Here is a 26,124-nt window from a genome sequence, read left to right as displayed (position 1 = left end):
CATTAGTCGTTCCAGGCACAGAGATCTATTAATACAAGTTTACTTATGAGTTTCTCCTTTCATTAACAGGACAAGTGCTCACTATGACACAGTCCTCCTATGGAGCTTGCATGTATACAGCTTTGTTATCAATTTTCCTGCTTCATATCAGATATCATATTTATAAAAAATCATATATATTGCCATCAATATATTGTTGTTTTTAGTTCTATCAGTCCCAAGATCCATTAAGAAGTATTTTATTTATTCACAGTGCTTTTAACCTAAGTCTCTTGAGTATCTGACAAAATAAATTAGTACTGGAAGTTTATCTCTGAAATCAAGGATTTAGAAATATTCAGAACCTACAAAGTCCCATTTCACAACCCTCTAAAATTGACATTATTTCCCCCTCTTCAGCGGCATGCTCAATACTATAGTTTACATTATCAGCCAATATTCTGAGGGCATAATATGTGCACATCTCTGCAGTATTCTTAATCTTTACAATGACCCAACAAAGGTGATTCTACCTATTACCCTTATTGGGATGGCAGTGTGTGTGTGGGGGGGGGGGGCGTGCTCAGAGGGTTTAAGTGCCTTGCCTGAGATTAATTACACAGCTCAAAAGTAGTAGAGATGGGAATTCAACTCCAAAGTCAAAAGTAAACAGAAGTAAATTTCTTAGATCAAGCCTTAATGTAGCTTATTCTATTCAAAAATGGAATTTGGGAAAAGTCAACCTTCACATCTGACAAAGAGTTTTCAGACTGGCAGGTACCCATGAAGGTATGGCAGTGGCTATCATAAAATACGAAGTAGTACACATCATGTGACAAGGTGAGATGAAGCACTCTGGCCATGAGATAAATTCATTTTCTTTGTAGCTTAAAATACCTTTTCTAAGAGGAAGATAAGACTAAATCATATCATCCCTGTGCATTTTTCCTAGCAACTGATACTTCCACTCCTCTGGAGACAAAAAGTAGAAAGATTCTAAATTTCAGGCTCATTTTGTGGTTTAAGATTGGTTCCATATGCAATTCAAACCTCTCATTCAGCATCTTCTGATGCCTCTCATTACTAATTCTTGTTAGTCATTAACACAGGCTAAAAATGGACTGCAGAACATTGGCAGCATTGATCTTCACTTCACTAATCCGCTCTTCAATCTCAACTCTCCTAACTCTCTGGTCTTTGGTTCTCTCATCCATAACACAAGAAAGTTAGATTAGATGAAGTCTAAATCTTTTCTTAATTCTAATATCCTAGGATTGCATTAACCTTTGCATTCTGCCTGGCATTCTACTGAGCTGAGTAGAGCTAGCAGAAACTTAGAAGGAATTAGGATATAATTAAAAAGCTTCAGAGGGACTATGTTTCAATCTCAGTGCTGTCACGTACTAACTATATGGCATTGGGAAAGTCTTAGTTGCCTTGTCTGTAAAATAAGGGAAAAAAATACTACCTATGGTTATTTTGAGAATTAAATTTTTAAATACTTTTTTTTAAGTGTTTACTTATTTATTTTGAGAGAGGGAGGGAGAGAGAGCCCCCAACCACGAAGGGGCAAAGAGAAAGAAGAGAGAACCCCAAGTAGACTCTGTACTATCAACGTGGAGCCATATGCAGGGCTCAGTCTCATGACCTCAAGATTATAACCTGAGCCATTATCAAGAGTCACCCAGGCGCCCCTTTAAATACTTCTTTTAAATGCATCTAAAACAATGCCTGGTGCTGAGTAACTGCTCACTCAATATTCCTTTCTCTTAAAGTGTGACTTGTAAGTATTATAAGCAGGTTTTTCAAAGGAGCCATTTCTTGAAACAAAATTTAAAAGTTTTGTAGGATTTAAAGATAATGTAGTACCAAGACTGTCTTAATCTACTTGGGGTACAAAATACCATATGGGGTGCGGGCAGCAGGGTGGCTCAGTTGGTTAAGCATCCAACTCTTGATTTCAGCTCAGTTCATAATCTCATGGTCCTGAGATCGAGAGCCCCGCCCCTCCCCAACACCCCTCTCCATCCCCCACCCTGCACTGGGTATGGAGCCTGCTTAAGATTCTCTCTCCCTCTGCCCCTCCCCTGCTCATGTAAACAAGTGCATGCGTGCACTCTCTCTCAAAAAACAAAAACAAAAACCCATAGACTATGCGGCTTAAACAAAAGATATTTACTTTCTCACAGTTCTGGAGGCTACAAGTCTCAGATGATGGTCTGACAGGGTTGGTTTCTTGTGAAAGCTCTCTTCCTGGCTTATAGATAGCTGCCTTCTCACTGTGACTTCTAGTATTCCTTCTACTTCCAGTCCTGCTGGATTAGGGCTCCACCTTTACGACCTCACATCATCTTTATCACCTTCCCACAGGCCCTATCTCCAAATATATTAACATTGGAGATTAGCACTTCAACTTATGAATTTTTTTCTAAGTTTATTTATTTATTGTTGGGGGGGGTGGCAGAGAGAGAAGGGGAGAGAGAGAATCCCTAACAGGCTCCCCACTGTCAGAGAGAAGCCCCATGCAGGGCTTGAACTCATGAACCATGAGACCGTGACCTGAGACGAAATCAAGAGTCAGATGCTTAACCAACTGAGCCACCCAGTCACCCCACAACATATGAACTTTGGGAGGACTGAAACAATCAGTCCATAACAAAGAGTATTCTTTATTTTTGTACTAAAGTTTTTTATTTTAAAGCAAAGGTTATAGACTTCATTCAAACCTCATTCTAAGTCTCTAAGATGAATAGAAGTCCTATGATCCTACATGGATACTTGGGGAACAGACATGGAGAGGTTAAACAACCTCTTAACCTTAATGATACATAACCTTAATGACACAGCTGAATAGAGGCAGAGTTACAAACAGAATTTGGGCATTTTAACGTTGAAGCTCATTCCATTAAATAATACTGCATTTTTGAAACTTCTATTTCTAAATATATTATCATTGTTCTCTCTCACATTACTTCTTAAATCTGCCTTAAAATTCTGTTTTGAAGGGGCACCTGGGTGGCTCAGTCAGTTAAGCATCTGACTTTTGATCTTGGCTCAGGTCATGATCTCACAATTTGTGAGTTCAGGCCCCACATCGGGCTCTGCACTGACAGCTTAGAGCCTGTTTGAGATACTGTCTCTCCTTCTCTCTGCTCCTCACCTGCTTGTGCTCATTCTCTCTCTCAAAATAAACTTTAAAAAAAAAAAGAAAGAAAGAAAGAAAAGGAGACATTCTTCCAAAAAAAAAAAAATCTGTTTTCAAAAGATAATTTAAATAATATCAAAGAATGGGGAGATTTTTTTAAATGACTAACGTTCTCAAAGCCAAGGAAATAGACTAAATAGAGCCATGAAAACCAAGGTTTAATCAGCCCCATGATTTTGTGATGTGTACTTTTAGGGAACGCCAAGAAACTGACACATTCAGCAAAGTCATTGGCTTATTTCTTGACCAACACTCATCAGTGATGCTCATCCACCCACAGACAAGCTGGAGTTAGATAATTATTTCCAGTAACTGAAAGCTGCCTATTCTTACTTTCAGAAAAGGGAAATCGATTACTTTAATAATTATATTTCACGTTTTCTGGGTGGCAGAGATTTTAGACACCATCTCTTTGGGTAGCAAATACTAGTATATCTGTGGACATGACACAGCACAGAGGGTTGTTTCCAAGAACATTCTCATGGGGTGGGGGGCAGAATTCTTCAGTGGGGAGAAACACTGGCTTATATTTAGTAGGCATTACTCCTCAGACCACTTTGGCTAGGTATTGAATTCTTTCCCTCTTTTTAGAGATTAAAAAAATGTAAAACTAGGTGATGTTATTCCAATTTTTATCCTTTAGCACTGACATGCAGGCTAGCACCTTCTAGAAAAAGTGAGAAACTGCCTGTTCAAAAATAGCAATTTTTACGGGACTTTCTGTACTTTTTGGGTAGGGAGGGAGGGAGGGAGAGAGAGATCACGCTGTACTTGTCCTTACCTAACCAAACTAAATATTCTATTTAAATATATTATTCTATTTTTTCTTTCCTTTTTTTTCCCCCTGAAACAATGTTTGTATTCACTGTGCAAAAATGTTGTACCTCCCTATGTTTCTTCAGTTGGAAGGGGTGGTGAAGGTGGTGGTGGTAGTGACTTCCTGTTGCTGATCTCTAGATTACTCGTCATCTCTTATTTGGCTCACAGCCCCTTCACCGCCTGTGTCACAACTTTCCTACATCAAATTTCTACTGTTGTAAATACCTGAGAGAATTTCCATTTTCCTAGTGAGACTCTGACTGATAAAACCAATATACAATGGCAATTTTGTCATTTACTGTTTAATTAGCCTTTTCATATACTTGTGTGCTTTAATATGTCTCCTCAAGTAAAAATCTTAATCTTGAAACCATGCATTCTGAGATCCTAACTCTGAGTTCTTAGGGCACACACTGAAACGAGGATGAGGAGTGCAGAAGGGAGAAAAACGTGGACATGGAAGGTCAATGAACAAAATGGGGTCGCAAAAGCTACTCAGGTAATATGCCAGCTATGACAAAGTAATGTCAGCCAAGGAGTCTCTCAGACTGAGATGTTCTTTGAATACAGCAAAAAGTATTATTAAAAACATGTCAATACATGTACAATGAATACAACAAGCAATGATAATGCTATTACAGCCTTTCAAGAATCAAGATTCCCAGTCAACCAGTGAATTATGCAATTTCTTTAGAGGCTTCCCAAACTGGCTGATAATCCAAAAGAAATGTTTTATGTATGAGTAATTGTTAGTGGCTGTAACTTAAGGCAATCTACTGAAAATGCAATTCTTTAATGCTAACAGTCCAAAGATAGACTGGTATCACAACACAGTATAAATGCTATTTTAGAGGAAAAAGGGAGAGTACTAGATGGCTTGTGCACACCTCTTTCAGGAATTGGTTTCAACTGGGCTAGTATCCCTAAAGTAATACTTGGACACAATCTTTGAAAACTCCGGTCTGGCAAGAAAAAGCCCTAAGAGACCATATTTAGATAATCATTTATGTTTCAGCAAATCAAACTGGTTTGACTTATAGGCATAAACTCAACAATGATAGAATACTAATAAAAATAACAACAACAGCTAGCAATCAAATTGTAGTTACTATATTTATGTGCCAGGCACTTTTCTAAGTGCTTTATACACTTACCTCATCTAGTAATTCTCACAACTCATTGGGGTAGGAACTCTTATTTCCCACCCCACCTCCAATATTACAGACTAGTCTTAAAGACAATAAGTAAGTTGCCCAAGTCCACACAGCTAGTAAGTAACAGCTAGAATTTGATCTTAGGCAGTCTGATTCCATAGTCCATGCTCTTAATTATTATACCGTATTCTCTCCCTAACTTGGTAAAAGTCACATGTGGAACTAAGTGGGGAAACCAGGAATTCAAGACAAGTCTTGAGCTACACTTAACCAAAAACACATTTAGTTATAAGACATGGGACGTTATAACTCTTTGGCTCTCCCCCTTTGAAGCCCTTAGAAGTCTTTACCGTCACCAGCAAACAATGCCTGTGGAACTAGGCAATGGGCATAGCACAATATGGGACCCCGGTGCCATTGTATATCAAATGGTACATAACAAAAAGAGCAAAGTTTTTATGGTCAGAAAATCATGGGTTGAAGTCATAACTTTGCCATTAATTGGGAGTATGCTACTAAATAGAGTATAGGTTATGACATCAGACAGACCTTGATCAAAATCCGAGCTTTGAGAACACCGTGTAGGGTGGCAAAGTTTATATACAGTACAAGAGCACCTAGCCAAGAAAGCAAAATGGGGCCGAAATTCTGCCTATGTTCAGCTGCTCAGCAAGCCATCCGCCCTGGAATGGGGGCTATGTGTGCTGGAAGAGGTGGCACCTAGCACAAGCCCCCAAGCTACTACCTAGGGTAGTGTGGCAGCCCAGAACTTTCAGTTATTTAATTGGTTCACCACAGGGGGCACCTTTTTCTATTTCAAACAAAGTTTTCTCAAAAACTACAGGTGACTGCCTACTCTAATACTAGCTATGTAATCTTGGGCAAGTCACTTAATCACTCTAAACCTCGGTTTCTTCATTTGGAAAAAGTGTTTGAAAATAGTACTTGCTTCATAGTGCGGTTCTAAGGATTACATAAAATGATGCAAGTCAAGTGTTTAGTATAGTATAGTGCCAGGTACTTAATAAGTGCTCAGTAAATCATAACCAATAAATTATAACCACACATAACACAACCTGGGCCTCCCATCCGTCATCAGTTAAAATGAATACCATCTATCTCACAAGACATTTCATGAATGTTATATTGTGACAAGAAAGCATTTTATAAACTGTTACATGTTTATTTATAATTTTTATATAAAGAATTAGCAAATACAAAAAGTTCTTGGTACCCAGCACTTAGTAAATGCATGACAAATGTTAAATGGTATTGTTGCTATTAGTATTGACAACTCATTTAAATTTTTTACATCATACATTCGTGTTTAGGTATTTCTTATTTTAGGGAGGATAATCAAACTCATGCATCATTTTAAATTGTGAGAGGAAAATTATCTCATTAGAGAGATCTGTAAGCAATATAAATCTAAGGAGTCTAAGACTAAGTGGTATCCAGCCCCACCCCCACCCCCACCCCCACCAAAAAAATCCTACAATCCATCAGGTTTGAGCTAAATTTAAAAAAAAAAAAGGAAGGGGTGCCTGGGTGGCTCAGTCGGTCAAACGTCTCACTTCGGTTCAGGTCATGATCTCACGGTTCATGAGTTTGAGCTCACGTCGAGCTCTGTGCCGACAGCTGAGAGCCTGGAGCCTGCTTCAGATTCTGTGTCTCCCTCTCTCTTTATGCCCCTCACCCGCTTGCACTCTCTCTGTGTCTCTCAAAAATAAATAAACATTTAAAAAAAATTTAAGGGGACAATAGGGGCACCTGGGTGGCTTGGTCAGTTAAATATCCGACTGGCTCAGGTCATGATCTCACAGTCTGTGAGTTTGAGCCCCACGTCAGGCTGTGTGCTGACAGCTCAGAGCCTGGAGTCTGCTTCAGATTCTGTGTCTCCCTCTCTCTGTACCCCTTCTTCACTCACACTCTGTCTCTCAGAAGTAAATAAACATTAAAAAAAAAAAAGGAAAAGAAAAATCACGTCAGAGACACTAAACCTTGCTTAAAATTAGAGCCTCTCAAAAGAAGAAACTATATTTATATCCACACAACACATGAAAACCACCAGATTTACACATAGTAGCATAACTGTAGTTTCTTTGAACTTGGAAACCGTATTCTCAGAAACTGCCTGTTGATTCAGCTCAAATTCAAAATAAATATGTGACCCTGCTCCCCTAAGAAAAGGGCTCCTTCTACCCATATTACAATGTTTGGGACATTTAAAGTTTCTATTACCATAAATTCCAAGCTTACAGTCTCACAGCAGCTATAATTCAGCTGCAAAGAACAAACATAGGTCTGCAAACCAGAGGACTTAACAGGCCTCTGTCTCTACAACAGACTGATTCTTCCTGTGACCCATGCTGCAGGCAAAACCCAAAATAAAAGGAAGACCTAAGACTGCTATCAGACTTGCTTCATGTCTATCTTCCCAATGTGCTTACATTTTGTTGTTTTGTTACTGTTCATAGTTATTCCCACCACCAGAGTGCTAGCAACACATCTGTTGATACAGTACTAAGGGAAGAAAAGAATGCTCTCTCAACTTGATTAATTCTTGCATCTTCTTAGCGCTCAAGCATAAAGCACATTCTAGATTTATTGTATCATTCTCCCCATCAAGATATCTTGATGGGATGGACACCAAGAAGCTCTGGATTCAAATGTGAATCGGTCACTAAGTAGTGTTATGTCCTCAGGACATCATTTAACCTCTGCAGGTCTCCTCTGAGATAATGTATGAAAGAGATTTTTTAAATTATAATGTGATGTACATATGGAAATGATTATTTCTGCCAACAGTATATCATAAAAACAGATATAAGAACCCTGCTTTAGTTATTCCAATGGAATAAAAGGAAAAGTTATGAAAGTGCTCTTTGAGAATAGTCTCTATAAATGTGAGACTTACAGATTACATCACCTTTAATTCTTTTTTTTTTTTAATTTTTTTTAACATTTATTTTTGAGACAGAGCGAGACAGAGCATGAATGGGGGAGGGTCAGAGAGAGGGAGACACAGAATCCGAAACAGGCTCCAGGCTCTGAGCTGTCAGCACAGAGCCTGACGCGGGGCTCGAACGCACGGACCGCGAGATCATGACCCGAGCCGAAGTCGGCCGCTTAACCGACTGAGCCACCCAGGCGCCCCACCTTTAATTCTTTATAATCGTATTATAGTACCCACTAGAGGTATTATACACAGATGGCTCACTCAAAAGGTAACCATAATTTGGAAACTTCTAGAAGCGTAAGTATTGACAGTGGGGATAATCAGCTTCGTCACTAATATTATCTGTTGGGCAATACGTGCTCTCTTTTTTGGCTTTTTTAGTAGTATTTTACACAGCCACGTGCTACTTCTACAAGGGCAGTAAAAGAGCCTCAAGTTTGCCTATCCTGCCATCTCTCATGGGAACAAAGGAGAAGCAATATTACCTCCATTTAATAAAGGAGAAAAATGTGGGTGATCATCTAAACATACGAAATAAAAAATGAAACCAGAACTAGAGCAGAAAATAGGCTAAGTTCACTGTTCTTTTTCCTAGAATGCACTGCCTTCCTTGGGGCAGGACAAAGCTCCAAACTGAAAAAAAGAAAACAAGAAAAAAAAGTCCCTGTCCTTTCTCTCCCAGGCTTCTTTGCTACCCATGTGAGACCCTTGCACCACAGAGCACAAGAAGCACAAACTTCATCCCATAAGGCATAGCAAGGGATGAACTTCACGAATCTTTGTTTTCTACTTGTCAGCTCTACAAACTATATATAAACTGACCTCCATTAAGATCAAGGCCAGCCTCATGTGACTCAAGCTGCTCCATTTGGGAAGGAAACCCTGGACATCTGGCAAAATAATCTGCCAAAGACATGGCTCCCTTCATCATGAACAGGCAGATGAACATGATGGCCAAATGTCAAGAGTGATACTGAATGACTATTGCTAATGTGCAATTACCTCATTTACAGAGGAATTATTTTATTTACTTAATGTGCATTATTACTAAACTACAACATCTCTAGTCCACAGTACATCTCACACACAAAGCACGGCCACTAAGAAACAAAACCACCACTTCAACTGGCTTTATGGAAGCCAGGAACTTCCAGCTAGGAAGAAGCCAGAAACACAAGGGTAGTTTAAGAATTACAACCAACACATGAAAAGATGCTCAGCATCACTCATCATCAGGCAAATACAAATCAAAACCACAACGTGATACCACTGCACACCTGTCAAAATGGCTAATGTTAACAACTCAGGCAACAACAGATGTTGGCGAGGATGCGGAGGAAGAGAATCTCTTTTGCACTGTTGGTGGGAATGCAAACTGGTGCAGCCACTCTGGGAAACAGTATGGAGGTTCCCCCAAAAATTAAAAATAGAACTACCCTACAACTCAGCAATCACACTACTAGGTATTTATGCAAGGGATATAGGTATGCTATTTCAAAGGGACACATGCACCCCAATGTTTATAGCAGCACTATTGACAATAGCCTAAATATGGAAATTGCCCAAATGTTCATCGACAGATGAATGGACAAAGAAGATGTGGTATATATATATACAATGGAGTATTACTCGGCCATCAAAAAGAATGAAATCTTGCCATTTGCAACTACGTGGATAGAACTAGAGGGTATTATGTTAAGTGAAATTAGTCAGTCAGAGAAAGACAAAAATCATATGACTTCACTCATATGAGGACTTTAAGGTATAAAACAGATGAACATAAGGGAAGGGAAGCAAAAATAATACAAAAACAGGGAGGAGGACAAAACAGAAGAGACTCATAAACATGGAGAACAAACAGAGGGTTACTGGAAGGGTTGTGGGAGGGGGGATGGGCTAAATGGGTAAGGGGCATTACGGAATCTACTCCTGAAATCATTGTTGCACTATATGCTAACTAACATGGATGTAAATTAAAAAATAAATTATTAAAAAAAAGTTAAAACTCTACCCTAAAAGAAAAAAAGATTAAAAATTGCAGGTGTTATGGGTGCTGACCCCTTCACAATTGAATATCCATATATAACATTTGACTCCCCAAAAACTTAACGACTAATAGCCTACTTTGACCAGAAGTCTTACCAATAACATAAACAGCTGGTTGACACTGTTTATGTGTATTATATGTGTGTGTGTGTGTGTGTGTGTGTGTGTATACACACACACACACATACACACACACACACACATATAATACACCGTATTCTTATAATAAAGCTAGAGAAAGGAATTAGAAAAATCATGAGAGATAACATTCATATAATGTGCTATAAAAAAAAATCCACATATAGGTGGACCTATGTAGTTCAAACCCGTGTTGTTCAAAAGTCAACTGTATTTCCCAAGTTAAACATTTTCATGCTATGTAGTATACAAACATGTGTCACTGGGACAGTATTTTGCTAACAATGTATGGCAACACTGATATGATATAACACAGGCTAAAAATGGCTACTTATCTAGACATGAGGTCTACAGATGTAGCAAATGCTGATTTGGTTTTAAAATACTAAATATGTTTCAGCTGCTGACATGCATCACCAATCTGAATTTATACAGAGAACATATTGAGTCCATAAAATATAACAAAACAGTGTACAAAGTTTCAGAAGGCAGAAAATGAGGAATGATTTTTTTTGTTTGTTTTTTAACTAGATGTGTGTTAAGTTGAGACACAGAAGTTTTGACACAGAGGTTGTTGTTGAAGCCTTTTCCATCTGACAGACCTTTGCTCCTGTGGCCATAATTTGATATGAAATGTATTTTACAACCTTTTAAAGTCAAACTGACATTTGAAACTCATCAAGGTGTAGTTGATTCACGTGAATTTTCTTACACAGTTTCTCTTTCATGAAAATTGTGTTCGGGTTTCCGAGGAGCTGGTTGAACGACTGTCACGGCTCATAGATGATCACTGTTCCAAATCTCATCCAGATTATTTTTCTGTGCCAACTTCCCTTTCCTGACACATAACAACTATTTTGGGTTCCTGGACTCAATACCTATGTGTGTGTGAAGGTGTTTTCCAGCCCACCAAGAAGCAATTCTTGGACACCAGCAGAGTATCCAAGAATTCAACTCAATTCTGACAGTGTCTCCCTGGAGACAACCAGACAGAAGAGATGCGTAGGGCAAGGTATGTGGGAAGGGGCACAGAGCTTCCATGCTCTCTCCAGGCATATCGCTGTCCCCACATCTCCACATGTTCACCAACCCAGAAGCTCTGCGCAATGATGATTTTTGAAGTAGAATATCTAAAAAGATAAATTAGGGACCCTTGATTTCATATCAGAGGCCACTGAAAGTTTTTTGATCAAGGACAAATATTTAAAACAGTACAATTATACAGAAAACACTTAAAACTGATCCTAAGAGCAGGTTTTAATTTTATTTTTTTTTAATGTTTATTTGTTTATTTTGGGGGCAGGGGAGGGGCAGAAGAGAGGGAAACAGAATCCCAAGCAGGCTCTGCACTGACAATGTGGATGAACCATGAGATCATGACCAACCAGGGGCCCCAAGAGCTGATTTTAAATTTAAATAGAAAAATGGATTAAAGATATAAATGGGCAACTTATAGTAGGAGAAACATGAACAGCTAATATATTTTTTAAATGCTCAGCCTCACTCATAATCAGAAAAATAATTTAAAAGACTAGGAGATTCCATTTCATACCCATTACATATATAAAAAATAAAAAGCTTGACAACACCACGTGTTGAAAAGGATATAGAGCAATGTAAACTCTTACACACTGCTGGTGAAAAAGTAAATTGCTCATGACCACTTTGGGCAGCATATGTTAAGAAAAATATGCAAATCCTACACCCTAGCAATCCTGCTTGTTGGCAAATACCATAGAGAAAGCCTGGGCCGGGTACCCAGAGAGACCTGCACAAGAATGTTCAGAGCTGCAATTTTATTAGAGAAAAAAAAATCCTGGAGGGGCGCCTGGGTGGCTCAGTCGGTTGAGTGTCTGACTCTTGATTTTGACTCAGGTCAGGATCCCAAGGTCGTGGGATCGACACTCATGTCTGGCTTTGCACTGAATGCAGAGCCTGCTTGAGATTCTTACTCTCTCTCTCTCTCCCTCCCCCACGTGTCTCCCCCGCCAATCACACTCTTGTGCTCTCTCTAAAACAAACCAAACCAAACCAAACTATTTACACCCTATTTGGTGTAAACCAAACTATTTACACCCTGTAAATAGCTGCCTATTAACAGGAGAATAGAAAACAAGTGTTCAAAAACTGTTGAATGAATGACACCAAGGAATGAACAACAGTGTTCTCAAAGGAGGTCAGAGTCTCGGGAATCTGTGGGTGTATAACAACCATGTCATCAGAAAGAAGACAAAGAATACAGTGCAGAAAAAAGTATCTGAAGAAATAATCGGTGAAAACTTACCAATTTTGGTAAAAGACAAAACTGTGGTACATCCATACAATGGAAAACAACTCAGCAATAAAAAGGAACAAACTATTGATACATGGAACAACATGGGTGGATCTCAAAGGCATAATGCAGAGTGAAAGCCAATCTCCAAGTGTTACAAACTATTTGATTCCATTTATGTGATAATCTGCAAAAGGCAAGAGCATAAGAACAGAGAACAGATCAAAGGTTGCCAGGGGTGGTGGATGAGAGGAGGGTTTGAGTCCACTGGACAGCACAAGAGAATTTTAGGGGTGGGGGAACTGTTCTGTATCCTGATTGCTAATGTGGTTACACAAATCTACACATGCATTAAAATTCACATAAATGTACAAGCAAAAAAAGTCAATTTTATTATATATGCTAAAAAAAGAAAAGTCTAGGAAAAAAATCAGTATCTCCTCTAAAATCATGTATATCCAAGATATATGGCATCACATATCCCATGCCTTTTACATGTAAAAAGCCACCAGATCAAGCAGATATACTACGATATCTCCTTCAAAGATGGTTAACAAAAAAAATCTAAATAAAAGCACTGAACAATAAAAATCAAATGTGTAATCAGTGTCTTGCAACCTAATTTTATCAGGAAGAAAGTGCTCCATTATTTTTTGGTGTTTTGTTTTGTTTTGTTTCAAAGATTTTATTTTTAAGTAATCTCTACACCCAATGTGGGGCTCAAACTCACAACCCCAAGATCAAGAATTGCACACTCCACAGAATGAACCAGTCCGGCACCCCCAATGCTCAGTTTTTTTGTACTTGTTTTTAAGGAGTTAATCTAGAAGATTTAAAGACAATAACTTTGCACAATTAAAAGAAAACATTCTTGGGGCGCCTGGGTGGCGCAGTCGGTTAAGCGTCCGACTTCAGCCAGGTCACGATCTTGCGGTCCGTGAGTTCGAGCCCTGCGTCGGGCTCTGGGCTGATGGCTCAGAGCCTGGAGCCTGTTTCCGATTCTGTGTCTCCCTCTCTCTCTGACCCTCCCCCGTTCATGCTCTGTCTCTCTCTGTCCCAAAAATAAATAAACATTGAAAAAAATTTAAAAAAAAAAAGAAAACATTCTTCTGTCACATTTCATACCTGCAAAACCTTTTTGTAGGGGATGGGAGATATAGCCAGTCTGTTAAATTAAAACCTTTTACCTTTTCCTTCTCATTCAACCTCTCAAGTTCAATGTGCCCTAAATAAAAAGTTGTCTAAGCCCTGAGATAAAGGAGATGTCACCGACAGAACAGGCCCTTAAAAGTGATAACTTCCACAAATGCACTTTCCATAGCCTACCAGGATTGCCAAAACAGAAGATAGCAAAGCTTTAACAAAGCCTTTTAACTTGGGTGGCCATGTGTCCTAATCTGCTTGGGACACCTCTGGTTTAACACATGTTGTCCCGATATAATTATTAACAGCACTCTCTCTCAACTCTAGAGGTGCTGTGGTTAAGACGATAAATTATATGGCAACCCCACCCTTAACCTATTTCCCTTAAGGAACCTAACCATAATCCCTACCTATCACTAAGACCTAGAATGCAGACTTCACAAAGAGAAGCACTAATACTAGGTTAAAAAAAAAAAAAAAAAAAAAAAAAGACTCAGGAAAAATGAATTTGATTAATGTGTTTGTGTTGTATTTACTTGTTCTGTCAATTACAGCTAATAAAATTCTATTCTTTGGACTGTATGACTGCATAAAAATTATGCAAAACTCTAATTATTCCATAGCCTAGTATCTTAGAAGAAACTCCATCAGTCACATTGAATAACAACAAATCACTCATTTAAAATCTCTACCCCCGTGCTCACTTCAGCAGCACATGTATTAAAATTGGAACAATGCAGAGATTAGCACGGCCCCTGCACAAGGATTACACGTAAAATCTCTACCTGTGCCTCCATTCTCATTCTAAAGTGACTGAATAGTGTGGGAAGGCCAGTGCTTTTTATTCCAATTTAGGATGCTGTTTGCCAAATTCTAAGGAATTCTAATATGCTATATCTCCACACGGAAAGTCTATCTCTGCTTCCTTGATGTGATATCATTGTCAAAGAAAGAACAGGTTTCAAATTATAATTCTTTCTTGAGGCTGTAACAATGTGGACCAGATATCTTTCTTTTATAGTCTATCTAAAACAATGAACTTACTTCCTCAGGGAATTAACTGCCCAAATTCCTTATATCTCCTTGTCATCTACCCTTTGGGCAGTTCATTGAACAGGGAAAAGTTAATACTCTTGCTATGACTGCTTGGTAATGAATCTGATGAGAGAAAGAGAATAAAATGATAGACTTACACTGTACATTATAAAAGCCACTAGCATCATGCTCTGCTGACCACTTGAAATGTGTCTCATCCTAACTGAGATGTGTGGCAAGATTTTTAAAACTTAGTACAACACCAAAAAAAGTAAAATAATTAGTAATTTTTATATTGAGTACATGTGGAAATAATTGCTTTGATATTCTGTATTAATATATATCACAGAGGGGCTCCTGGGTAGCTCAGTTGGTTAAGCATCTGACTCTTGATCTCGGCTCAGATCATCTCATTTATGAGATTGAGCCCCACATCAGGTTCTGCACTGACAGCACTGAGCCTGCTTGGGATTCTCTCTCTCCCTCTCTCTCTCTCTGTCCCTCACCTGCTAATATGCATTCCCTCTCTCTCTCTTTCTCTCTCAAAATAAATAAACATTAGAAATAATAATAAAAAATATACAAATTCACTGGTTTCTTTTTACTTTTTTAATGTGGCTACTACTATAAAGTTTTAAATTACATACATGGCTGCATTATTTTTCCATTGAATAGTCCTACAATAAACCATGTTTTGATGCGTTTCCATAATAATTTTCATAATAACAATAGCAGGCATAAAACTGACTTAGTTCCAAAGGCTTTGCAATTGCACTACAGGTGTCAAAGTGACAAAGTTATCTGTAATGAGAACAGTCCTTGTTACTATACAGTAATTAGCACTATATTATCCTTAACAGATTTTTAAAAAGAAATAAAAACCAAAGCAAAACTCACCATATTTTTAACATGCAATGTTCCTCACTTTTTTGTTTCAAGAATTCTTAATTCTCTAAGAACTTACTGAGTATCTCCTATTTGTCTAGACACTGTACAATTTCTGAAATATCCCAAAGCAACCAACCACACACTTTTTTACTGAAATACAGTCAAAAAGTTATATTAGTTTCAGGTGTACAACATAGTGATCCAATAATCCATTACGCTACACAATGCTCACCATGGTAACTGTGTTTACCATCTGTCACAATACAAAGTTATTGCAATATCAGTACGACTGTACTTTCCATCCCTGTGACTTACTTATTTTTCAGCTGGAAATCTGCACCTCTTAATCCCCTTCACCTTTTTGGCCCACCTCTCTCCCCTCTGGCAACCACATCTATTTGAGTCCATTTCTTTTTTGTTTGTTTGTTTCCTTATGGAAACAACCTAAGTGTCCATTGGTAGATAAATGGATAAAGAAGAGGTGGTGTAAAAAAAAAAAAAAAAATGTGTGTATACAAACACACACACACACACACACACACATATCACACAATGGGGAATATTACTCAGCCATAATAAAGATGAAATCTGGCCATTTGTGACCACAAGAAATTATGCCATGTGAAATAAGTTAGATAGAGAAAGACAGACACCATATGATATCACTTACATGCAGAATCTAAAACACAAAACAAAACACCATAGTACCAGTCTGGGAAACCTGTATCTACAGAGGAATATAATGTGGAAGAAGAAAGCAAAACATAGGCGCTGAACATAAACTAGATGCAGCAAATAGGCAATCTGAATTCAAACAAAAATAAACTCAAACTATTACTCCAGAATGCTTTTGCCCTGCATCTGCTCCTGAACTTTCCCTTATACCTTTAGTTTCTATTTTTAGCTGCTTTGGGTCATATCTCCAGAGTTAGGCTGAAAAGGCCTAAACAGTTTCACTATTAGGTTCAGAATTCCCTTTATATTTTCAAATTTCAAATAGGCTGACTTCATGCTTAGCAACCTACCATTAAGAATTTACCAAACTTCTTGGGTGCCTGGGTGGCCCAGTTGGTTAAGCAGCCAACTTTGGCTCAGGTCATGATCTCACAGTTTGTGGGTTCGAGCCCCACATCAGGCTCGCTGCTGTCAGTCTGTGAACTCAGAGCCTGGAGCCTGCTTCAGATTCTGTGTCTCCCTCTCTCTCACTCTCCCTTCCCCTGCTCGTGCTCTGTCTCTGCCTCTCAAATATAAATAAATGTTAAAATAAAAAATTTTTTTTTAGATTCTACCAAACTTCTAAGTAAAAGATAATAAATCAGGCCATTCCCAATCCCCTACATAATCACTACAGCTTTTGTTATCTCAGAATTGGTATTAAAAGATTCAAATAAATTATTTTTTCCATACCCTGGACATTATTTTTTCCATACCCTGCCCACCTTACATGGTAGCAATTATAACAAATTTTGCATTGTTTAAATTTCACATGGCTGCTGAAATCACAATTATAATTACAAAATAAAATGAGATCTCCAAACACACAGCAACTAATATACTCTCTGTTTGGAGGCAGTTTCAGGCATTTGAAACACTAAAGTCTTTTTTTTTTTTTTTTTAAGTTTTTATTTATGTACTTACTTTGAGAGAGACAGCGAGAGCAAGCACGAGCACAGGAGGGGCAGAAAGCGGGAGAGACAATCCCAAGTGGGCTCCATACTGTCAGCACAGAGCCTGACATAGGGCTTGATCTCACAAACCGTGAGATCATGACCTGAGCCAAAACCAAGAGTCTGATGCTTAGCTGAATGAGTCACCCAGGTGCCCCTGAAACACTCAAGTCTTACTAATACCCTAGAACAAACAGGATACCCGAAAATAAGGGACTTCAGACTTACTGCTTAGGACAGACACAGCTTCAAAAATAACTCAAATGATATATCTCTCTATAGTCTTATTTATCCACTTTAAAAGGAAGGTAATATTTATCCAGATACAGGTGACATTTATGGCTCTTTGACATTTAAAGTTAAATACAAGAACAGTGTACAATAACTTTTTTTCACAACCTCAGAAAATCTTTTGGATTCTCCAGATATGTGATGTGACTTGGAGCTCCTACTCAAGTATCTTTTTTTCCTTTCAAGTCTGGCCATAATTCAAATATTCCCATGGAGGCTTTATCTTTTTGAATTTTGAAAAACTACAGCAAAGCTAGTGTGGCTAGTATCAGATAGTTTTGTATTTGAACATTATAGGTAACAGTTACATCACTAGGTTCCAAGCCCTACCACATACACATAAGGTGCTCAATAAATATTTCTTGAGTGAATAAAATGAGAAGAGGGGAAATATGCACAGTGGTGTAAGACTGCAAAGAAAAACTTGATGCAAGAAAACAAAACACAGAAAGAACCAGATGGGATGCCCTTCCACCAAAAACATTAAAAATACTACTCCGGAGGTGCCTAGCTGGCTCAGTCAGAAGATCATACAACTCTTGATCTCAGGGTTGTGAGTTTGAGCTTCATGTCAGGTGTAGAGATTACTAAAAAAATAAACTTAAAAAAAAAAAAGCTTCTTAGTATGGAATGATGCAAAAGTTCTGGAGATGGATAGTGGTAATGGTTGACATCAATGTAAATGTACCTAATGTCATCGAATTGTGAATTTAAAATGGTTAACATGTATATTTTAGAACAATAATTTTTTTAAGTAGGCTTCACACCCAATGTGGAGCTTGAACTCACAACCCTGAAATCAAGAGTCACATGCTCCACCAACTGAGCCAGCCAGGCGCCCCTAAAAAAATGTTTTAACAGCTACTCAGCCAAGTGTGACTACAGACTTTCACAGGAAGCCACTGAGACTATGATGGTGAGAAATTCTGGCCATGTAAAGAAACACTGGCCATGTGTGTGGTACAGTAAAAAACTTAAAGAGAAGCAAAAACGTCCTCACTGAAAAAGTTGTGCTGTAAGGATATGCTGTTTTACAAAATATCTGTTTGCCAAGTCCTTGTGACAAAATTAACATACTATGGTAGCTGTTTATATACAAAACATTAAGTACTATTTACTCCAATGGAAGGAAAACTAAGTATACTTTAGGTAAACACAGACTTTGAGTCTTTAAAAATAAACACGCTTACTTAAAAAAGAAATGAATTAAACTGTTTTGATCTAAATTGATCATAAGACTTTCAATTTCATAGTTTTTAAAAACTCATATAGACCAACCACATAAACAATTTTATAATATGAAATACTTCTTTGCAAATATTGTTACATAAAGCCAAAAGAAGAGGGTCAGGTCACTTTTTAAGGAGAGAAAATTCTATCCTACACTAAACACCCAAAAATTAAGAGAAGATATGAAACCTCAACTGGTGATATGGGGACAATTTGCTGATCCAGAGGGCTGTCTGAACATTTCTATAATAATCTCCAACAAAACTTCAGGAATAGGTATGGCAGAAAGAAGTCTGCAATGCAGCTCAAAGAAATTTGGTGTGTTAAGAAAGGAAAATGGGGGTGCCTGGGTGGCTCAGTCAGTTGAGCGTCTGACTTCAGCTCAGGTCACGATCTCGCGGTCCGTGAGTTCGAGCCCCGCGTCGGGCTCTGTGCTGACAGCTCAGAGCCTGGAGCCTGTTTCAGATTTTGTGTCTCCTTCTCTCTCTGACCCTCCCCCATTCATGCTCTGTCTCTCTTTGTCTCAAAAATGAATAAACGTTAAAAAAAAAAAAAAGAAAGAAAAGGAAAGGAAAATGGGTTTATGACTGAGAAACCACCAGTCTTGCTATTTCATGTTCTGTCCCAAAGTTGTGACCAGTCAGTCAAAAATTCTAACATTTTCTTCCCCCACCAAACTCTCGGGATTTAAGGGGCTACTTGGCAGAATGAAGTCAGCCCACTGAACAAAGTCTACACTCAGTCTGTCACTGAGTAGGGATATCATAACACCACTAACGTTAACCATCCAAAAATCTTAAACCAACCCCAAAAACTGCTTTGGATCTAGAGTAGAAAAAATGAAGCCAAAAGATACATTTATTACATAATATATACAAAAAATTATAGCATATATAAAAAATACATCCCAGGGGCGCCTGTGTGGCTCACTCGGTTGGGCGACCGACTTCAGCTCAGGTCATGATCTCACAGTTCGTGAGTCCGAGCCCCGCGCCGGGCTCCGTGCTGACAGCTCAGAGCCTGGAGCCTACTTCAGGTTCTGTGTCTCCCCTCTCTCTACCCCACCCCTGCTCATGCTCTGTGTCTCTCTGTCTCTCAATAATAAATAAACATTTAAAAAAAATGTTTAAAAATAAAATAAAATAAAATAAAATAAAATAAAATAAAATAAAATAAAATAAAATAAAATAAATAAAACTTCCCATATTAAAGGTGGGTTAAATAGGGATTGGGTTAAAATAATTTTCTTTTCTTTTCTTTTTTTAATTTTATTGGAAAGAGAGAGAGAGCGAGAGAGCAAGCAGGGGAGTGGGGCAGAGGAGAGAGGGAAAAAGAGAGAGAATCTTACGCAGACTCCACACTCAGTGCAAAGCCCTACTCGGGACTTGGTCCCACAACCCTGGGATCAAGACCTGAGCCAAAATACAGAGTCAGATGCTCAACTGACTGAGCCACCTAGGCACCCCAAAATAATTTTCAAGTAACAAAAGAAACAAAATATATAAATATATAACACTGTCAAGGGGGAGAAATGAAAACGATGAGTTACAGCATAACCTACAAAACACAAATGCCTGGGACGCCTGGGTGGCTCAGTTGGTTGAGCGTCGAACTCTTGATTTCAGCTTAGGTCATGATCCCAGGGTTGTGGATCGAGCCCTGTGTCAGACTCTGCCCTGAGTGTGGAGCCTGCTTAAGATTCTCATTTTCTCTCTCTTTGCTCCTCTCCCTTGCTCACTCTTTCTCTCTCTCTACCCCACCCCCCTCTCAAATTAAAACAAAACAAAACAAACAACAACAAAACCAAATGGCTGGATTACTGGAAAGAGCTGCAGAGTTTAATTATACTGTAGAACAGTACCATGTTCAGCTTTTCAGAATCAGCTGTCACCACGCATCAAAAGAACTTCAAACAGACGTAAAACAAAGAACATAAAAAGAAGTAAAGAAGTAAAACATAGAACAAAGGTCATTTTCAAGCCTAATTAGTCTCAAATTCTATCATGTATATACCAAATCTTCCATGATTTCTTCGTAGCTACTCTTCCATGAAGAACATCCAATAATACCACCCCTCTAGGTGATAATGCAAAATGAATTTTTTTTATGACTTGAAGCCAAAATCAAGAGTCAGATGCTCTACCAAATGAGCCACACAGATGCCCCTGCAAAATGAATTTTTATTTTTTTTAAAGTTTCTTTCATTTGCTTCTAAGTTCATAGTCTGGTAATTTACATCATAAAGCTTACACCATAAACAAAAAGTGCTTTCAATGATTAGAACAATGCCTGATAACACAGTTGGTACTCAGTATTAAGTATCTGCTGAATGAATAAAGGAATTATAGTTAAGGAATTATAATTAATTATAGTTAAGTTTATCATCTCCCCCTCATAAAATGCTTGTATTACAGTGGCTCTAGAATCCTTTCTGTAGCCTGCTAATCACTAGACAAAGCCATAAACACAACGTGTTGTCCAAATGGCACACTCCCTCTCTGCCTCCCTTACCACCTCCAACATACATACCCATTTGATCCCCAAACCAAATTTAAGGTACTTATTTCCCTCCCTTTCCCTGACTTCCGGCCTTGAATAAAATACTCAGTAGAATTTATAGCTTTGCACTCACTAAAAGTCAGCTCAGAAGTTGCCCCAAGAGCACAGGGAAGTATATCTAACTACATCTAACTACATCTTCAAAGAGAAAGACCTTTCCTAACTTGTGTTCTGTGGTGCTCTCTTTCTTCACCAGTGGGTAAAAATAAAACCCTACAATTTATCCATAGTCCAAGTCCTGCCCATGGGCAACATATTCTTTCGAAATTAATGGCTCTTAAAAAAAATAATGCCTCTTCATTATTAGACATAGCTATATGTGTGGAAGTTGTTGGGCAAAATGCACATCTGATTTACCTTTCACTATGTCCTATGTGAATTTTACTAGGTCCAGTTCTCACCCAGTCACCCTGGTCAATGAACAGGCAAGCACTTAATGAACCCATGAAAACCAGGATTATTAGTTTATAAACAAAAACATTAACCAGTGGTGACCAATAGGTTGCCACTGAAAGAACCGTATTATTTACCGTGAGCATTATTTACTTAACCAAAGATCTAGAAATCTACAATATGACTGAAATGTATATAAAAGAGCTGAGAATCTCTGAGGAAAAAACACTGTCAGGTAATACAACCAAGTATAAATAAAATAAAACTGCAAGTCTGAAGAACCCCTATGACGACAAAGATGGGTAGAGTACACAGAAAAAATAGGAACAAGGGGAATCTAAAAGACTTACCCAATAAAAGCTTAAGATACAAATAATCTGCAAGCCACAGTCAACTTGGAAGCATGGCACAGGCAATGCCAACAGCAGTGACACTGGCCACAGGGGACACGAATTCCCCCTCTCACAGTACAGATGCCTCTTCGTACATCTTCCGCTTTCAAAACACCTTCCACTTTCAAAAGAAGACTGTTTCTATATGTTTATCCTTCACAGTGAATGTCTTTAAAATCACAGGGGCATATTTTTGACACAATTTACTTATGCCTATTGAAACCTATATTTAGTCATGGTCAATTAAATGCTACTTTCCCAAAAGTTCAATTAATTACTAAACTCATTAACTGTTGTATCTGAAAGGGGAAAAGTTGTATCTTAACTGTGTTTACAATTAAATATATGAAGAAGTGCATTAATATTTTATTAACAACTATTGAAGTATGTTGCAATAGCCTACATGATGCCAAATATAGCTAGAATCTTTTTCTACATCCACTAAGTCCTTGCCTATTAGATCTAGAAGCCCTTCTCTAGGAACCATGCTGTCATCTCCCCACTGACACAACGGGATTAAAGGATCTTTCCTGACAGTTCATTTAAGAAGAGATACAACCACACCTAACAGCGCATGCTGGCTGCCCAGCAAAGGAGCAAATGACTCATGGTACCTGTTGGTTTGAACTCACCCTTGTATTACACTAGCTTTAATGACCTCACTGGAGTTAAGTTGAGTAACACGTAAAATAAACAAGTAACACGTAAAGAAAACAAGTAACACATAAAATAAAGATATAGAAGTCAGAAGTCAGAGAGAAATGCAGAACTAAAAGTCACAATTCTGAAGCTTGGTCATTCAAGAAATTCCAAAACAAAAAACAAACAAAAAACAAAAACCAAAAACTCCTGATAAATAAGAAGTTTTGTTTTGGGAATACCATTCCTTTGGTGGGGAAGAGTGGTGGGAACCATTCCTAATCGGATATTCTGTCATTTTACTGTTAACGATCAGCCACAAACTATGGAGTTTCCTATTTTGCGGTAATGAAAGAGGAAGCCTCATACTAGAAGGGAAAGATCATGATGAAAAGACTCTTCCAGGTGGCCACAGAACAGTAAGCAAGAGAGTTATTATTAATTGATATACAGCAAAGTGAAAAAACACTGACAGTATCAAAGCAGAGTAACAGTAAAAATCTTCACTGGCTAACTTCATATAATAAACCCACTTTAAGGAGAAAGGAGCTGAACAACCACATAACCCCAAGCCCTACACCCACAAAAAGACAACAGGAACATAAGAGGTTGGCTTTCTATAAGGGCACCTGGGTGGCTCAGCTGGTTAAGTGTCCAACTCTTGGTTCTGGCTCAGGTCACGATCTCACAGTTCGTGTGTTCAAGCCCCGCATTTAGCTCTGTGCTGGCAGTGCAGAGCCTGCTTGGATTCTCTCTCTCCCTCTCTCTCTGCCCCTCTGCTGTTCTCTCTCTCTCTCTCTTTCAAAAGAAACATATATATATATGTATATATATATATACACACACATATATATATACACACATGTGTATATATATATATACACACATGTATATATATATACACACACACATATATATATATATATAAAGAAGAAGTTGGCTTTCCTTAAAATGGAAAACTCTTCTCTATTTCATAAACAGAGAAGCTTGGAGGATTGCTGCAAGGAAGGCTATTAAAATGCTACATTCACCTAGAACTGCAATTCTCCTTAGTTAAAATTCAACACACACACACACACATACACACACACACACAGTCTAACTTTAATCACTCTTCCAGTTCCCAACACTTAAGACTTTTTTAAAAAATCCTATTTGAAACATACAATTTAATAAGAATCAAATTATTCGAAGCATAATTCCAAATGTTATTTTAAAAGTATATAAAAGGGAATGGTCTACCTCAATTCTGAATATAAACTTCACTGCAGTGCATACTGGACATTCCACCCTTCTCTTTTATGGCAATTAGTTGACTACTCACTGGTAGTCAAAAAGGTTTTAAGGTAAAGTACACCTCGATACTCCAACTTATAGTTTCTACTTCAGTAATTTCATTATAATGTCTTGTGCATCTAACCACATGCAGCACATCACTGTGACATGACATGCAAACCTAAGGGTAAGTATACACAGTGCTTACCTTCTTTTTTTAAAAAATTTTTTAATGTTTATTTTTGAGGTATAGAGAGAAACAGAGCACAAGTGGGGGAAGGGCAGAGAGAAAGGGAGACAAAAATCTGAAGCAGGCTCCAGGCTCTGAGCTGTCAACACAGAGCCCGACGTGGGGCTCAAACCCACAAACTGTGAGATCATGACCTGAGCTGAAGTTGGACGCTTAAGGGAATGAGCCACCCGGGCGCCCCTACATAGCACTTACTTTCTAATACTAAACACACTTTTGGCTCTAGCTGAATACAAAACTGAAACTCAAGGGACAGTTGGGAACCGGGAGCCTGCTTTGGATTCTGTGTCTCCCTCTCTCTCTGCCCCTCCCCCACTTGTGTGCCCATGTACTCTCTCACTTTCTCTCTCAAAAGTAATAAACATTAAAAAACAAAAACAAAAACAAAAAACAAAGATGAAACACAAGAGCTGGAGCCTTAAAAAATGAATAGCACTTTGGCCAGTAGAAAGGGTCAGGAGTATACCTCGCAAAAGCAGTGAACAAAGAACCATAAGGCATGTCTCAGGAAACTAGCCCAGCAAAAAGCCTAGGTTGCAAAAAATACGAGGAAAAAGGAAGAACCTGGAAGAATAGACTGGGTGCAAACCATAAAGGACTTTTAATCCCAAAATATAGGGATTTTAAGCTTTATTCTCCAGGCAACAGGCAGCAAAGGATTTTAAGCAAAAGAATGACCACTAAAAACCATGTGCCAAATACAGAATTTCCACAGATAAGAAATTCTAAGTTTCACATAACATTTCCTTATGTTATTTATAACGCTTAACTATTGAAAGATGAGGCTAGGATGTCAACATCATGGTTATCAGTACTCAGCATTTCCTTTTTCAAGATAATTAAGGATCCACATTTCCTTGCTTAGCATAGGCTTTCTAAAAAGGCTTTGTCTTTTTTGCCCCATTTTATCTAAAACAAACAGCACAAACCAGAGGAAAAAGTAGTCTTTTCTATGGTTGCTCAATCCAAAAGCTAAACCCGGCATGTAGGGTACACATTACTATGGAAGACTGAATCTACCCTTCACTCCACGAGGCTATTTTTGATTTGTTGGTCGTGCAACTAAGGAGGGATGAGTGGGAGGAATTTCTCAGTGCCCCCAGGGTACTTATTCATATAACTTCATGCCAATTCCACTTCTATCTTCCTCAAATAAACTTTCTGATTACTATAATTACAAGCTTTATTCCATCACCAGAACTAGAAAGCTTTTCCAGTGGTTTTTATTTGTAGTGATTTCAACTCTGTCCCCAGTTCCAGTGGAGGCTTTCTTATTGTTTTAAGTCATTACAGGATTTCTCCAGCAGCACTAACTCCTAGAAGCCTGCAAGTCCAACTACTAAAGTAACAACTGTACCTAAAGATAACCGCTGTCCCTGCCACCGCTCATCACTACTCCTATGCCCACTGAAAGTCAGAGAATGAGGAGTTGCCAGGGATGCAATCAACAGCTTGCTGCACCTGTACATAGGGACAGCCCACTCCTGAAATTCAGGTCCAAAAAAAGGGGAAACACTGACAACTTTCCTCCTAAGGAATTCACATGGGGCAGCTTTCCGTATCCTTCTCAAGTTCTAAAATAGCAATCTCTCACAATTAGGTTATGTGCCCTTTGAGGTCTAAGGCCAAGGCCTAGCAATGTGAGACTTTTACGTGGAAGGTTGGTGTTTTGTTTTTTTTTTTTTAAGTATTGCTTGAGTTGAGGTTTCTGCACATCTGTTTTATCACTTACGTTTCTATACTGCTCTAACAGAAAGTTCCTGCTATAACATTAGTGATCAGTCTTAATT

General features: G+C 38.3%; 1 protein-coding gene and 1 non-coding gene across 7 annotated transcripts in view; one reads left to right on the top strand and one right to left on the bottom strand.

Moving 5' to 3' along the window:
• The window catches only part of MCU (mitochondrial calcium uniporter), a 204,461-nt gene that overhangs the window by 136,667 nt on the left and 41,670 nt on the right, over positions 1–26,124 (bottom strand). The gene's annotated exons all lie outside the window — the stretch shown is intronic.
• Positions 14,412–14,515, top strand: LOC112854944 (U6 spliceosomal RNA). The gene has a single exon (XR_003223015.1). It is a non-coding gene; the product is annotated as a U6 spliceosomal RNA (small nuclear RNA).

This window comes from Puma concolor, chromosome D2 (genome assembly GCF_028749965.1).
Source record: "Puma concolor isolate L17-30 chromosome D2, mPumCon1.1.hap2, whole genome shotgun sequence".
In the NCBI taxonomy this organism is placed as follows: Eukaryota; Metazoa; Chordata; class Mammalia; order Carnivora; family Felidae; genus Puma; species Puma concolor.
Note: the sequence above shows the minus strand (reverse complement) of the source record. Positions and strands in the feature narration are given on the sequence as shown.